Below are 12166 nucleotides of genomic sequence, written 5' to 3' on the forward strand. Positions count from 1 at the left end.
CCCTCCCTGCTGGAGTTGGGCAACAGTCTCTCCTGCTTTCGCTCCCTGTTCACTTTGCCTCCTCTGTGAAGACGTCCTTGCTGAGTCCCTGGGCAGAGTACAGTGCCTGCGTCTTTCTCCTCCTATTAACTGTTCCCTTCCATACTCATCATTTTCCACTGTGGCAGCTTTTTAAAAGTTGGCCCTGCCCACTAGAAGGTAAGTGCCGTGAGAGCAGTGCGGTCTGCTGACCCCTGCAGCCCAAGCCCCGCCCAGAGACACACTTGGGAGGGCCCCAGGGAGTCTCAGGCCAATGGACGCTGCATTCTGTAGACCCCACCGCCATCAGTGAGGAAAGCATCTCTAGTCTCGTCTGCGAGGAAAACAAGCTCCGTGAGTGGAAATGACTGAAAAGCCGCATAGCGAGTGCACAGCTGAGGTTTGAAGCCCCTGAGGGTCCAGTGCCTCCACGTGTGCTGCACCGGGATACCACGGGGCACTGAGACCAGGGAAAGGCATCAACGTGGGCACCCCGCAGTCAGCAGGGACCCGGGGAGGATGCTGGGAGGAGGCCAAGAACTGTAAGGCAGAAATGCTGGGCCCTCAGGAGCCGGGGACCCGCTGGAGAGGGTGGGGCAGGACTCCATCACACTCAGAGCTGAGTTGCCCACTGGCCTGTCTTTGCACCTCTGCTCTCCAGCTTCTCCAGAATCCTCCCCACAGCTCACCTGTGCAGGTAGGCGCTCAAAGCACCTTTCTGCTCCTCTTAAAGGAAGGAGCCGGCAGAGGCGCCTTTTCAAAGAGGGCAAGGGATGGTGCGAGCCTGCCACACAGCAGAGACTCCCTCCAGAGCGGGAAGGTCAGGGCACTGGGAAAGTCACTTGCCTCCTCTGAAGCACATGCCACTGTCACCAGACAGGCCGCGGGGAACAGTGGAGCGGGCAGAGCACGGCGTGAAGCCAGACTCTGGTGCTCACTAGCTGTGTGACCTTGGGCAAGGGCACTTCATCTCTGAGCCTCCGTTTCCTCTTCTATAAAGTGGAAATTATTGCGCGAATCTCAGAGGGCCGTTAATGAGTATAAAATGAGCTGTAAAGGGAGAGAGAAAATTGCCTCTAACAGTGGGCATTCCTCTTAGAGAAAATGGCCTTTCTTGGAGAAATGCCTTAAGAAGTGTATTTGAAACAGAAGCTGGATTCCCAGGGCCGTGGGATCAGCTGGGCTCAGCCTTCAGAGGAAGAGAAAAATGACTCCACTTGTTGCTGGCATTGAACAAGAAAGGATGTGGGCGAACAAGACGGCAGAATGACGCCTGGAGCCCAGTGTGACAGTTCCCCGTGTGACTCCTAGCTCAACAAGGTCCTCAAAATCCAAAGAAAGGGCTGAGATCTCCATGCCTCCCTTGGTCCAATGAAACACCACTTGGGAACAAACACAGGGAGCAGAGACAGAAGGGACTTGGGAAATATGGCCACATGTGTTACTGGTACCCTGAGGTCCCCAGAGCATGGAAATAACAAATCTCAAGGAAAGCTCAGCTCCTGTGCACAAGGCAAGAAGACCTCTGGCAGACGTGTGGGTGAAAGAGTTTTGTAAGTGTAAGAACTACCATTCTAGAAAGGGAAAGACAGTGGCTCCTGATCATATAGTAACTCTGGGCTAGGTACCTGCAACTCTCTGGCATAGAAAATCCAGGTCAACGAAGGGATGTGCCTTACCCAGGGCCACACAGCCAAGTCCCCAGCTCTGGGCTCGTACAGCACTTCGCACAGGTGTCCAGCCCATTCAGCATTTGCCATGTTTTCTAGGAATTGCTTGTTCATTTATCTGTCACTCCTCCCAGGCTGCCAGGGACCACATTCTGTTTGTCCAGTAACCCCAACACATGGTAGAGGGGCTGTCGAGGGGCCAGTTCATGTTTATTAAACTGAGATGAACAGATGGTGACCTGTTCTTGGGAACTGAACTCGGACCCAGTTCTTGGGAACTGACTCCACGGTCCAAGTTTCGTCCCCTCTGCGACGTCCCTGAGTCTTTAAGGTGGACATGTTTATTTTTGCATTCAAGCAAAAGAATGTCCTGAAATCCGACACAAGGAAAACTAGTTTTCAAAATGTATGATAGAAGCATTCATGCCTTCAATCTGACCCCTCCCCTGCCAAACCTCAGCCTCCAAACCCAGCTTCTGCTCTGATAATTGCCTGTAGCAGGGAGAGTCTTGGGTTTACACTCAATTCGGTGCAAACAAGTTGGAAATTGCTGAGAAAGCCTTGTGTGTGCAGTGGAGATTGCTTTGTTGAATTTACATTCCCCGTGTAAATATGTCCAAGCGTAGAGGCCTAGGGTTTCTGCCACCAAAAACCACACCCATATGACCTTCTTAAGTAACAGCTTCCAGGCCTATGGGAAGACAAATAGTAGGGAGAGAATGTGGTTTGTCTGGGAAGCTGGGACATCTTCCTCTGATGAAAAATCAAAGTGGCTTGGCCTCTGGGTACACTTTCTCTCTGCTTTTAGACCTGGCAACAGGAGTCCTGTCCTGAACCCTGCGCATTAAGGAGGCCACGCTGGCCGTCTTTGGCGTGTGCCCTCCCCCGGCGCAGGAGTCAGGGGGGTCAAAGCATCCACCTGGTGCCTGTGCTTCCTATTTTGGACCAGGCTCCAGGAACCCAGAATTCCCTGCCCCAAACTCACTTCCAGGGCCGGCGGGAACCTCCCGGTGGTTCAGAATCAGACCATATCCCGTGTGTGTGCATCCCTAGGCCCAAGGGGTAACCAAAGAATGGCTGTTTGGGGGAGGGTAGTGGACAGAACTTGGACATGAGGAATAAAGTCTCCATCCATGGTGCATGAGGCTCTTTGGGGGAGGGACAGAGTAAGAGGAAAGGGGAGGAAGAGGACCACAAGGTTCTATTTGTTCTTGCTCCAGACTCATTTGTGTTCTTGCATAGGTTAGGGCCGGGGTGTATGTGTGTGCGTGCGTCTGTGTGTGACTGACTGACTCATGCCTACAGAAGCTTTCTCACTCCTGCAGCTGCCTCTGGAAGGCACGCTGGTCCTCCTGACCTCTGATCACTTCTCCCCGTTTGCACGCTAGATCTTACTCAAGTACTATTTCTTCCTCAAGTATCATTTTCTCCCTAATACCTGAGCCTGAGCTGCAACCTGTACCCTCCCACCTCCAAATTCCTCTCCTCACTTCCCACTGCTCACTCCCTACGTTGTACTGGGAAAGGCGAGTACCACATCCTGAATCCTCTCATCCCTCCCTGCTCTTGCCCATGCTCTTCCCTCTGCGTGGGGGGCCACTGGCAAATCCCTAGCCAATACACTCAAGGCCCAGCTCCTGTACCAGCCTTTCCTTGTAACTTCCTCCAAAAGCCCTCCTGGCCCAGGCACAATGAATACCCCCATCATGTTTCCTTTAGCATATTAGCACATGTCCTCCATAACCCTTATCAAACAGCAGGTGAGTCGTTTATAGCTTTGGTTCATGTTCACCTCATCTGCTACCTTGTGAGCCCCGAGATCTCTTCATTTTCATAACTGGGACACACGGCTGCTTAATAAATAAATTAAGGAATGAGTAAATACACAGAGGAAGTGATGACTGAAGACCTCCACACTGTGGGGTGGGGTGGGGAGCGGGGAAGAGGTGAAGGGGTGAATCAGGGCTCTCTTTACACTCTATGCGAAGGGTAGTCATGCGGGTAAGTCAGAATTTCAGGCTTTTTTTGTTCTAGGCGGGCCTGGCTTCCACTCCTGCTGTCAAAGGCAATAGCTGTAGACTCTCCTAATGACCTTAATCAAGGCAGAACATCTTATTAAAAAAAGAGCAGCAAAGCAGATTTCCAAATCATGAATTTTCTATGTATTCATCTTAGCCTGTGGAGTTGGCTGTAACATATGTACCGTTCAAAGTTGAACCTACATTGAGATAATTTGGGGCATGGGGCTGAAAATGTGGAGGTGGATAGCTTGTATGTAAAATTAATTTTTTATCCATTTGGAGATGCAATTCGAGTTCCTTTCAAATTAAATTGCAACGAAGTCCTAGGCAGCTGGAAACATTATTGCTGGCATAATTTGATGCTGGAAGAGCAGTAATACGTTGACAGATATTTCGATGTGACCATTAATTTGCAATTTCTGCATGGAAATGATACACAGAGGGAGAAAAAGGTAAAAGGAACAAAATTAAAATCCATCTTCCTTCCGGCATTATCCAAACCCACTCTCTTGCTTACTTTCCATCACTTCCTTTAATTTATTGCTGATGTTTGGTGGACAAGAATTTGTTGACTTATTACCACAGACATCTTGCAAAAGGAGGCAAGGACAGGAAGCCAGAGGCTTCACTGGAGAACGCTGGTGCCCTCACAATCGAGGGTCACTGGGTCCTACCTATCCTGATAAATAGAATCCTGCACCACTGGAAGAGGTTACCAGTGAGAAGGTGGTTCAGTTGCTATCCTCTTGTAGCGATGAAATAAAGAAGATAATTCATTTATGTGTTCACTGGCTCATTAATTAATGAAAAACTACTCGAGCACTGGAGACTCTACGGCATAATGAAAACAACACTGGCTCTGCTAACACCTGGACCTAAAGCAAATCACTGTCTCATCTGCATCCATGCTGCAGTTTTTCATGCGTAAAACATGGGTGATACTCTGCCTTTCAGAGAAGGGGAACTAAGGAGACAGCCTCCACCAAGCTCTTGGATGGTACTTGACACGGCTGTATTCCCTCAAAGGCAGCTCCCACCGCCAGAAGGGAGGCAGGTAGAGGAGGCATGGAGATAGGAGTTCTGTAGGTTACTGGCCTAGTTCCCAACATAGTTGGTAATTGGCTTCATGCTTTTAACCAGCTGTGGTTTGGAGCTGCCAAGCTCCCATTAATGCATGTGCAGATGCTGCTGTATCTATTCCTTATTTCTGCAACACATATGGAACCTTTGCGATGGGACAGGTGTGAGGGATGCATGAGAGTAAGACAGGTACTATCCCATGAGACTCATGCTCTAAAAGGAGACGCAGACCCAAGTGTGAGGAATGGAATGACGAAGACTGAAGCACCCTTTTTTTGAGAGAGAGAAAGGGCGGGGGTGGGGACTTTAAGCAGTTTCCATGCCCAGCACAGACCCCAACGCGAGGTTCAATCTCCTGACCTTGAGATCATGACCTGAGACAAAACCAAGAGGTGGACACTTGAGCGACTGAGCCACCCAGGCACCTCTTGGATCACCTTCTTGCAGGGGAAGTGCTGCTTTCCAGGTAGCACAAGGCAGAAAGACACAGCCTCATACTAGAAACTCATCTGAGCCTATTTAATCATGATTCGTGCACAACCCTTACATCCTTTCTCATAGACACCAGAAGCCACCAAAGAAATGTGAGGTGAGTGAAGGTTAACGATTCCCCCTGCAACTGCATTATTAGGTTATAATAAAAGCAAGCCTCAGGCCAAATTCTACTATGTCAATGACCACTTATTACACAAATGTTTATTAGCAAGCAGACACAGAACAGGTCAAACCATCTATTCTGTAAAGTGCAACGAAGTCTCAGAAATCTGTCCTTGCAGAAGTTGGCACACATTTTTCAGGCAGATAGACCATAGGCATACAGATGGGCGTGGCTGTTTCAATAAAAGTTTATTTGCAAAAACAGCCAACACCAGAGCTCTAGTATGCCTGCTTCTGTTCCAGGGGCAAAATCAATTACCATTACAGTCACATTAGGAAACCCGGAATCCTCCTTATCCAATGGGTAACCAGGACTGGTTAGGAATCAATCATCCCTAAGGTTAAAGGCTAGAAGTCTTACTGGGTGCTCCTTCATTATGTATGTCTGGAAAGAGCTTTAAAAATATTTTGGCCAACTCACATATTTTGAATACCTTCAATTTCAGCAATTAGAGTCCACTCATGATATTATTAAGCTAGGCAACAGGTCTCTGATTTTAACCACAACGAGCAATTTCTGACATTTCATAGGCTCATTAACAAAATGAGGGTTGATGATCAAGCTATGGTATCAGAAACACCTGGGCAATGTAGCATGGTCTCTGAAGTAGCAGCTTCTTGACAGGGAAACCAGCAGACCTTCCATGGCCCGCTGACTGGAAGGCTGAAAGCCCCGGGTTTGACTTGTAACTATAGCTTAACGCAGAACTCACCCACAACATTCCACTGTTAGATATTTGAGACTAAATCACCAACAACGTAACGTACAGTCTAGAAGCCAAAAAGGTTGTCTTGAAAGAGGGAGCCTTGGGCAAATGAGGAAGACAATTTAACCAGGTAAAAGTTTAAGGTATGGGGGGATGGGGGAGGGGGGCTACAGAGAGAGAAGATTAAACCCCAGGCACAGGAGGCAGCACATTTAAAGTTCAGGAGACAAGAACAAAGGAGAAAACGGTCATGAGGATGAGAACAGTGATCCCCCTGCCATCCCGCACACATGCACACCCCTACACAGTGATGAGTTAGGCCAGTCTAGATGTTAAGCATTGTAACAGTCCCTCATACCATTCCTACGAAGTGAGAGTAACAACTGAGGCAGCTGTAACAGCGTGATAGGAGTATTCTTTGCCAAAAGTAAAGCAATGGGCAAACTCATTCTTTCAATAAACATTTCTGAGCTCCTACCATGTACAAGGCATTGTACATGATGTAAGAGTGAGCTAAACAGACAAAAATCCTCTCTGCCCTTAAGGGGATTATGTTCTAGTGCGGGGGAGTGGGGGGGGGGGGTTATATAACATATGAGATCATCATAAAATTATACAGAATGTCAGCTAGCAGTAAGTGCTCTAGAGGAAAAGCAAGTGGGGAAGGGAGACTGGGGGGTGCAGGAAGACTTGTGCCTAACACGTGACTTTGATTTCGGGTCCCGCTAGCCGCTCCTTGATCTCTCCATTTACACTAAAGTCTTTGTAGACACAATTTAGCTTACAATACTTATGGAGCACCTATGGGGTGGCAGCTAGGTGCTGGGACACAGCCGTGACAAAAATAGACACAGTCCCTGCCTCTCCTGAGCTTAAGATCACTAGGAGAGACAGACGGATACGACCACACGGGCAGTCAGACGTGTGGGCTGACAAAAGTGCACACTGTAGTTAAGTGTTTTAATTTTTTTTTTTTAACGTTTATTTATTTTTGACACAGAGAGAGACAGAGCATGAACCGGGGAGGGTCAGAGAGAGGGAGACACAGAATTGAAACAGGCTCCGGGCTCTGAGCTGTCAGCACAGAGCCCGACGCGGGGCTTGAACTCACAGACCGCGAGATCATGACCTGAGCCGAAGTCGGCCGCTTAACCAACTGAGCCACCCAGGCGCCCCCGTAGTTAAGTGTTTTAAAGGGAACGGAGGAGGGGCAGCCTGGTGAAAATGGCAGTTAGGGAAGCAGGGTTCTAAAGAGCTGACGGGTGACTGAAGGTTGTCACTCCTCCCTCCTCTCTCTACTCATACTGTTCTCCCAGCTTCCACAGATTGTCCAGGCCTCACTGTTCTGGGAAGACTTGCTCTCAAACGCTTATCTCACCCCCAGGTGGATGAGGGGTGCTGCTTCATGTCCTCCCACGGAAAGACCCAGTGAACGAGACCAGGATGGAAAACAGGGTGAGACGAGGGCTCCTCCAAAGGCCCTATGCTGTCAGTCCTACAGCTAAGCAGCTTGGGGCATGGATGGGGAACCAGAGCTTCCAGGAGGACCTCAGGCCCAGAGTGAGCATGGCAGCTGCAACCCCAGAACACTGGGCTGTGTCCTGAGCGAGTGTCCCTTGCTCCCAACACTCCTATACTGTTTGGTGCTGCTGGGGATAAGATCTCTGGTCCCCCATTTGGCTCCATGCTAGTCCCAGCCCATAGGGGGCGACAGAGGGAGACGGTGAGGCTGGGGAAGAGAGAGCAGGCTGGCTCCTTCACCCCACCCACCCCACCCCCACCCTCCTGGGAGTGAAGTGTGCTGCAGGGGTTAGGTGTGGTATACAGCTTCTCCAGCAATTAAAGAGCAAGCCTCACTGCAATACCTCAGAGATGCCAGCACGTGCCAAAAAATGCTCTGTCTTCCCGTCTTTTAGATGGTTATGATTCCAGCCCATTCTCTTGGTTCTGTCCAGCCTAGCAGTGCCTACTTCCTACCTTTGCTCCTACACTGGTATAATACCTTCATGTTCCCTTTGTACCTTTTCAGTGTTCTGGCCACTTCTTCATATACAGCTAACCAGAGGTTTCTAAACTTGCTCGGTTCACAGTGCTCTTGTGGTTTTGACAATTTTTCAAAGAGCTCCTCACCAAAGAAACACCTCACAGTTTTATTTATTCGTCCGTGCAACTTCATAAGTATTTATATCCTAACTTAATAGCGGTTTGAGAAAACAGTACACACAAATCAAAAGACAAAATATTGTAATGTCACTCTTAAATAACCACAATTACTTACTAATGGGATGCATGCATCTGTTGAACACTGAACAAGCCACTCTTGTTTCCTGCTCCAGGGTGACTTTTGTGCAATACTTGCTTCTCATCATACCAGCTACTGGAAGCCGAGCTTTGCAAAGATACAACAGCATCAAAAGGATTGTAGCTCAGCCTAATGCTGAAACTTTGGACCATCTCTGCTTAGTAGTTTGTACAGTGTCAGACAAACGATGCTGTGTTTCATGTGAAGTAAGTCAGTCAGAGAAAGATAAATATCATGATTTCACTCATATGTGGAAATTAAGAAACAAAACAGGTGAACACAGGGGAATGGAAAGAAAAGTAAGATAAAAACAGAGAGGGAGGCAAACCATAAGAGACTCTTAAATACCATGAAGAAACTGAGGGTTGCTGGAGGGGTAATGGGTGGGTGCATGGGCTAGATGGGTGATGGGCCTTAAGGAGGGCACTTGTTGGGATGAGCACTGGGTGTTAGATGTAAGTGATGACTCACTAAACTCTACTCCTGAAACCAATTCTATACTATATGTTAATTAATTCAAATTCAAAGAAATAAAATAAAAATGAAAAAAATTTAAAAATACATTTTAAAAATAGAAAGAGTAAATTGAGTTCTCTAACATCTTCCAATAGTGACCAATTAGTTTAAAATTTTAAAGCATCATTATGCACTTGTGGGTGTAAATAAATTCGATATATTTTAACCCCCCCCCCCATAAAAAAAAAAAAGATTAAAATCTAAATGTCCTCATGTGATACCTTTCTGAGTTCACTGTGGTGTCCCAGGCTGCCCTCAGTGCAGTTTGAGAACCATGAGAGAGAACAATTCCTTACAACCAGTCCTCTCTGTTAAAATCAGCGGTGTGATTTATGTGCTAACTAGGCCTTGACAGATGCAGGGCCCTACTGCCTACACTTCATGAACATTCCATGTCCTCATCCCATCTGCCCCAGTGCTCCATTCTGCCTGGGTACTGCCTGACCACAACCTGATGTCCTAGCTGGTGGCACTGTACTTCCCAGCAGTGGCCCAGAGCCCGGCCGTCCCTTGGGGCCCCATCCAGATGCAGCCACCCGGACTGCTGGCTAAACCTGGGGGCAGGGTGCTGCACCGTGACCGCTCAGGTGCTCAGGCACCAGGAAGAATTAAATGGACACAGGCACATGATTGCAGCCTGAAAATAAAAGCTTCAGAATGTTTAAAAATTACTTTTGTGGCAGAGGAAATCGGGTTGGAAAGAGAGAAGCAATTTCTAAATTACATGGTTTTGGTTTCCAGAGAGGAAAAGATTTTCAGGGTGGGAGGGAGGAGACAGTGAGCCTATAATGTCTTCTGGGCTTCACTTCAGTTCACACTGAATTCATGGCAAGTCTACCTGGTCTATTTACAAAAATAAATAAATAAAATTTAAAAAAAATAAGGGAGGAAATAATAGGAAAAGCTGGAGAAAGATGGAAATCTGAAGCATCTCTGAGGGTCAAAAGCCACTGAGTGATGGGTCCAGGTGAGGCATTCAACATTCTGAACACTGCATGTCTCCTTTTCTCCTTGGCGAGCAGCGCGGCTATGAATGAAATGGGCACTGGAATTAGGAAACAGTCTTCCCTGCAGCTAATATGCCATCACGTGATGCTGATACATGTAAATCAAATTGTTTCTAGGATAGGTAAAACAAATCAACAAAAGCAGTATCTCCTGAATGCACTGTTAGTCCCTCTCTCCCAGAACTACCACCTTCCTTTGCAGTTGGACAGGTTGACTTTTTCTATTCAGATTTGGGACTTTTCAAAAAGCCAAGGCTGCTCCCAGCTGAGAAACCCCCACCCCAGGACATTCTTGATCTCCTACGGAATAGCATTAATCTATAGACACTACTCAGGGCTGCTGGGCCTTGAAGAGGCCTGCTGTGTCAGCAGGCCCAGAAATGCCTACCAAGCTTTTTTTATGATGTCCAAGGCTTTATTCTTTGAAATGTACAAGAGGAGAATTAAATTGAAGGAAAATTTTCAAACAAAAACCACTGTCAGTTGAAGGAGGTTCATTCTCTGCCGGGTCTCATTTGGGACTTACGTAGGCATTGAGAAAGGGCATACGACAAAGCAAAAGCTGTCTATTCCAATCACTTTGGAGCAAAGCACCACCAAGAAAACGCTAGTAGAAGAGGGAGCACGACGGGGCAGTAGCTGGAAGACCCATTTACCTGGCTGGCTGCCTGCCTCCCTCACTGGTGGAGCACCCCCACTCACTGAGAGCACCTCTCGGCAAAGATGCTGGCCTACCGGGCACAGTCCGTATTTCCTGGCTGACCGCTGTAACAGCGGTGGCCCGTGGCCATGACACTGTAAGCCACACTCCAAGCACAGGCTCTCACACAGCCAGCAAAGGATTATCCTTCCCATCAGAACTGTGAGGAGGTCACTACCCCTCCCCTTGACTTTCAGCTTTGACTTACCCTTCAAGGCTGCCCTCTGCAAAATGTGATGGGCAGGGTCACCAGTCACCAGCCCCTCTCCACTTCACATCTCTCCTCCAACTGCAAAGAGCTTTGCTCATGTGCCTGATGTTTCACACTTTCTCTCTCCTGACCACCACAATTTGTTTACAAACTGTGTGACTTCAAACAAATAATTTGAACCCTTTCTGAACCTGGTTTTATAATATGTAAAGTGGAGCTCAGGACACCTACCTCCTAGGAGTCATCTGCGGTTGAAAAAAAAATTACAGTGCTCATATGTTAATAGGGTATTGCTGTGTAACAAATGGCCCCCAGAGTCACTGGCTGACAACAAGCATTTATCCATGACCTCATGCATCTGCCTGTTTGATCCAGGCTGGGCTCAGCCAGGCGGCTTGGCTCCAGGCTGTGCCTTGTGCTCAGATCTGCCTCCTGTGTGTTTATTCTAGGGCCCAAGATGAAGCGACAGCAGCTGCTCAGGGTATGTTGTTTCCCTGATGGATGCATCAGAGCCAAGACAAGCCATGCAAGAGCTGGTAAGGCCTCCCTCATGTCACATCCACTAATTCTATATTGGCCAAAGCAAGTCATGTAGGGCAAGCCCAAGATCAGTGTTCCAGTCCTCCTACAGTAGGAAAGTGGGGGTGGGGGGAAATGATAACCCAGTATCACAGATCAGTATCACTTTATGTTCCCATTCACATGAGGACCAGTCAGCACTTGTTCACATCACACAGGCCTGGTCCCCTGATGGGAGGACAGTCTAATTTTGAGTCAGGTCTCAGGGCAGCCAGACGATTCTGCTGAGACCACACGGGGTGGGTACTTGCCTGCTCTACCTGGTTTTGGGCTATTATATGCTGTGTCCCTGGGAAAGAGGGGCAGAAGTCTCACAGGGACTTCATCTGAAGTTCTTCTCAATCTCAATATGAACTTTCTGATCTAACAGCTACTCTGGCCAGATGAGTCACTCCTGCCCTCACCTGCCCAGTGTTGGTTCAGAGCACAGCCCTCCACACACCCTGCTCTCCTATGCACCAAGCCCAAACTGCTGTGACAGGCAAGATAATTCCCTTCTCCCCAAAGATGTCCATGTCCTAATACCTGGAACCTGGGAATATATTATTTTTCATGGCAAAGGAAACAGTTGTGGATGCAATTAAATTAAGGATTTTGAAATTAAGGAAGGTTATCATGGATTTTCTGAGTGGCCTTCATGAACTCACGAGAGTACATATAAGAGAGAAGCAGGTCAGAGAGGAGGACGGGTAATGCTA

At 48.0% G+C, this 12166-nt stretch overlaps 1 protein-coding gene across 12 annotated transcripts in view; it reads right to left on the minus strand.

Annotated features, from left to right (window-relative positions):
* The window catches only part of PTPRT (protein tyrosine phosphatase receptor type T), a 1077107-nt gene that overhangs the window by 421420 nt on the left and 643521 nt on the right, over nt 1-12166 (minus strand). The window lies entirely within an intron of this gene.

The sequence above is a fragment of the Panthera onca genome, chromosome A3, assembly GCF_046562875.1.
Source record: "Panthera onca isolate mPanOnc1 chromosome A3, mPanOnc1 haplotype 2, whole genome shotgun sequence".
NCBI classification, from domain to species: Eukaryota; Metazoa; Chordata; class Mammalia; order Carnivora; family Felidae; genus Panthera; species Panthera onca.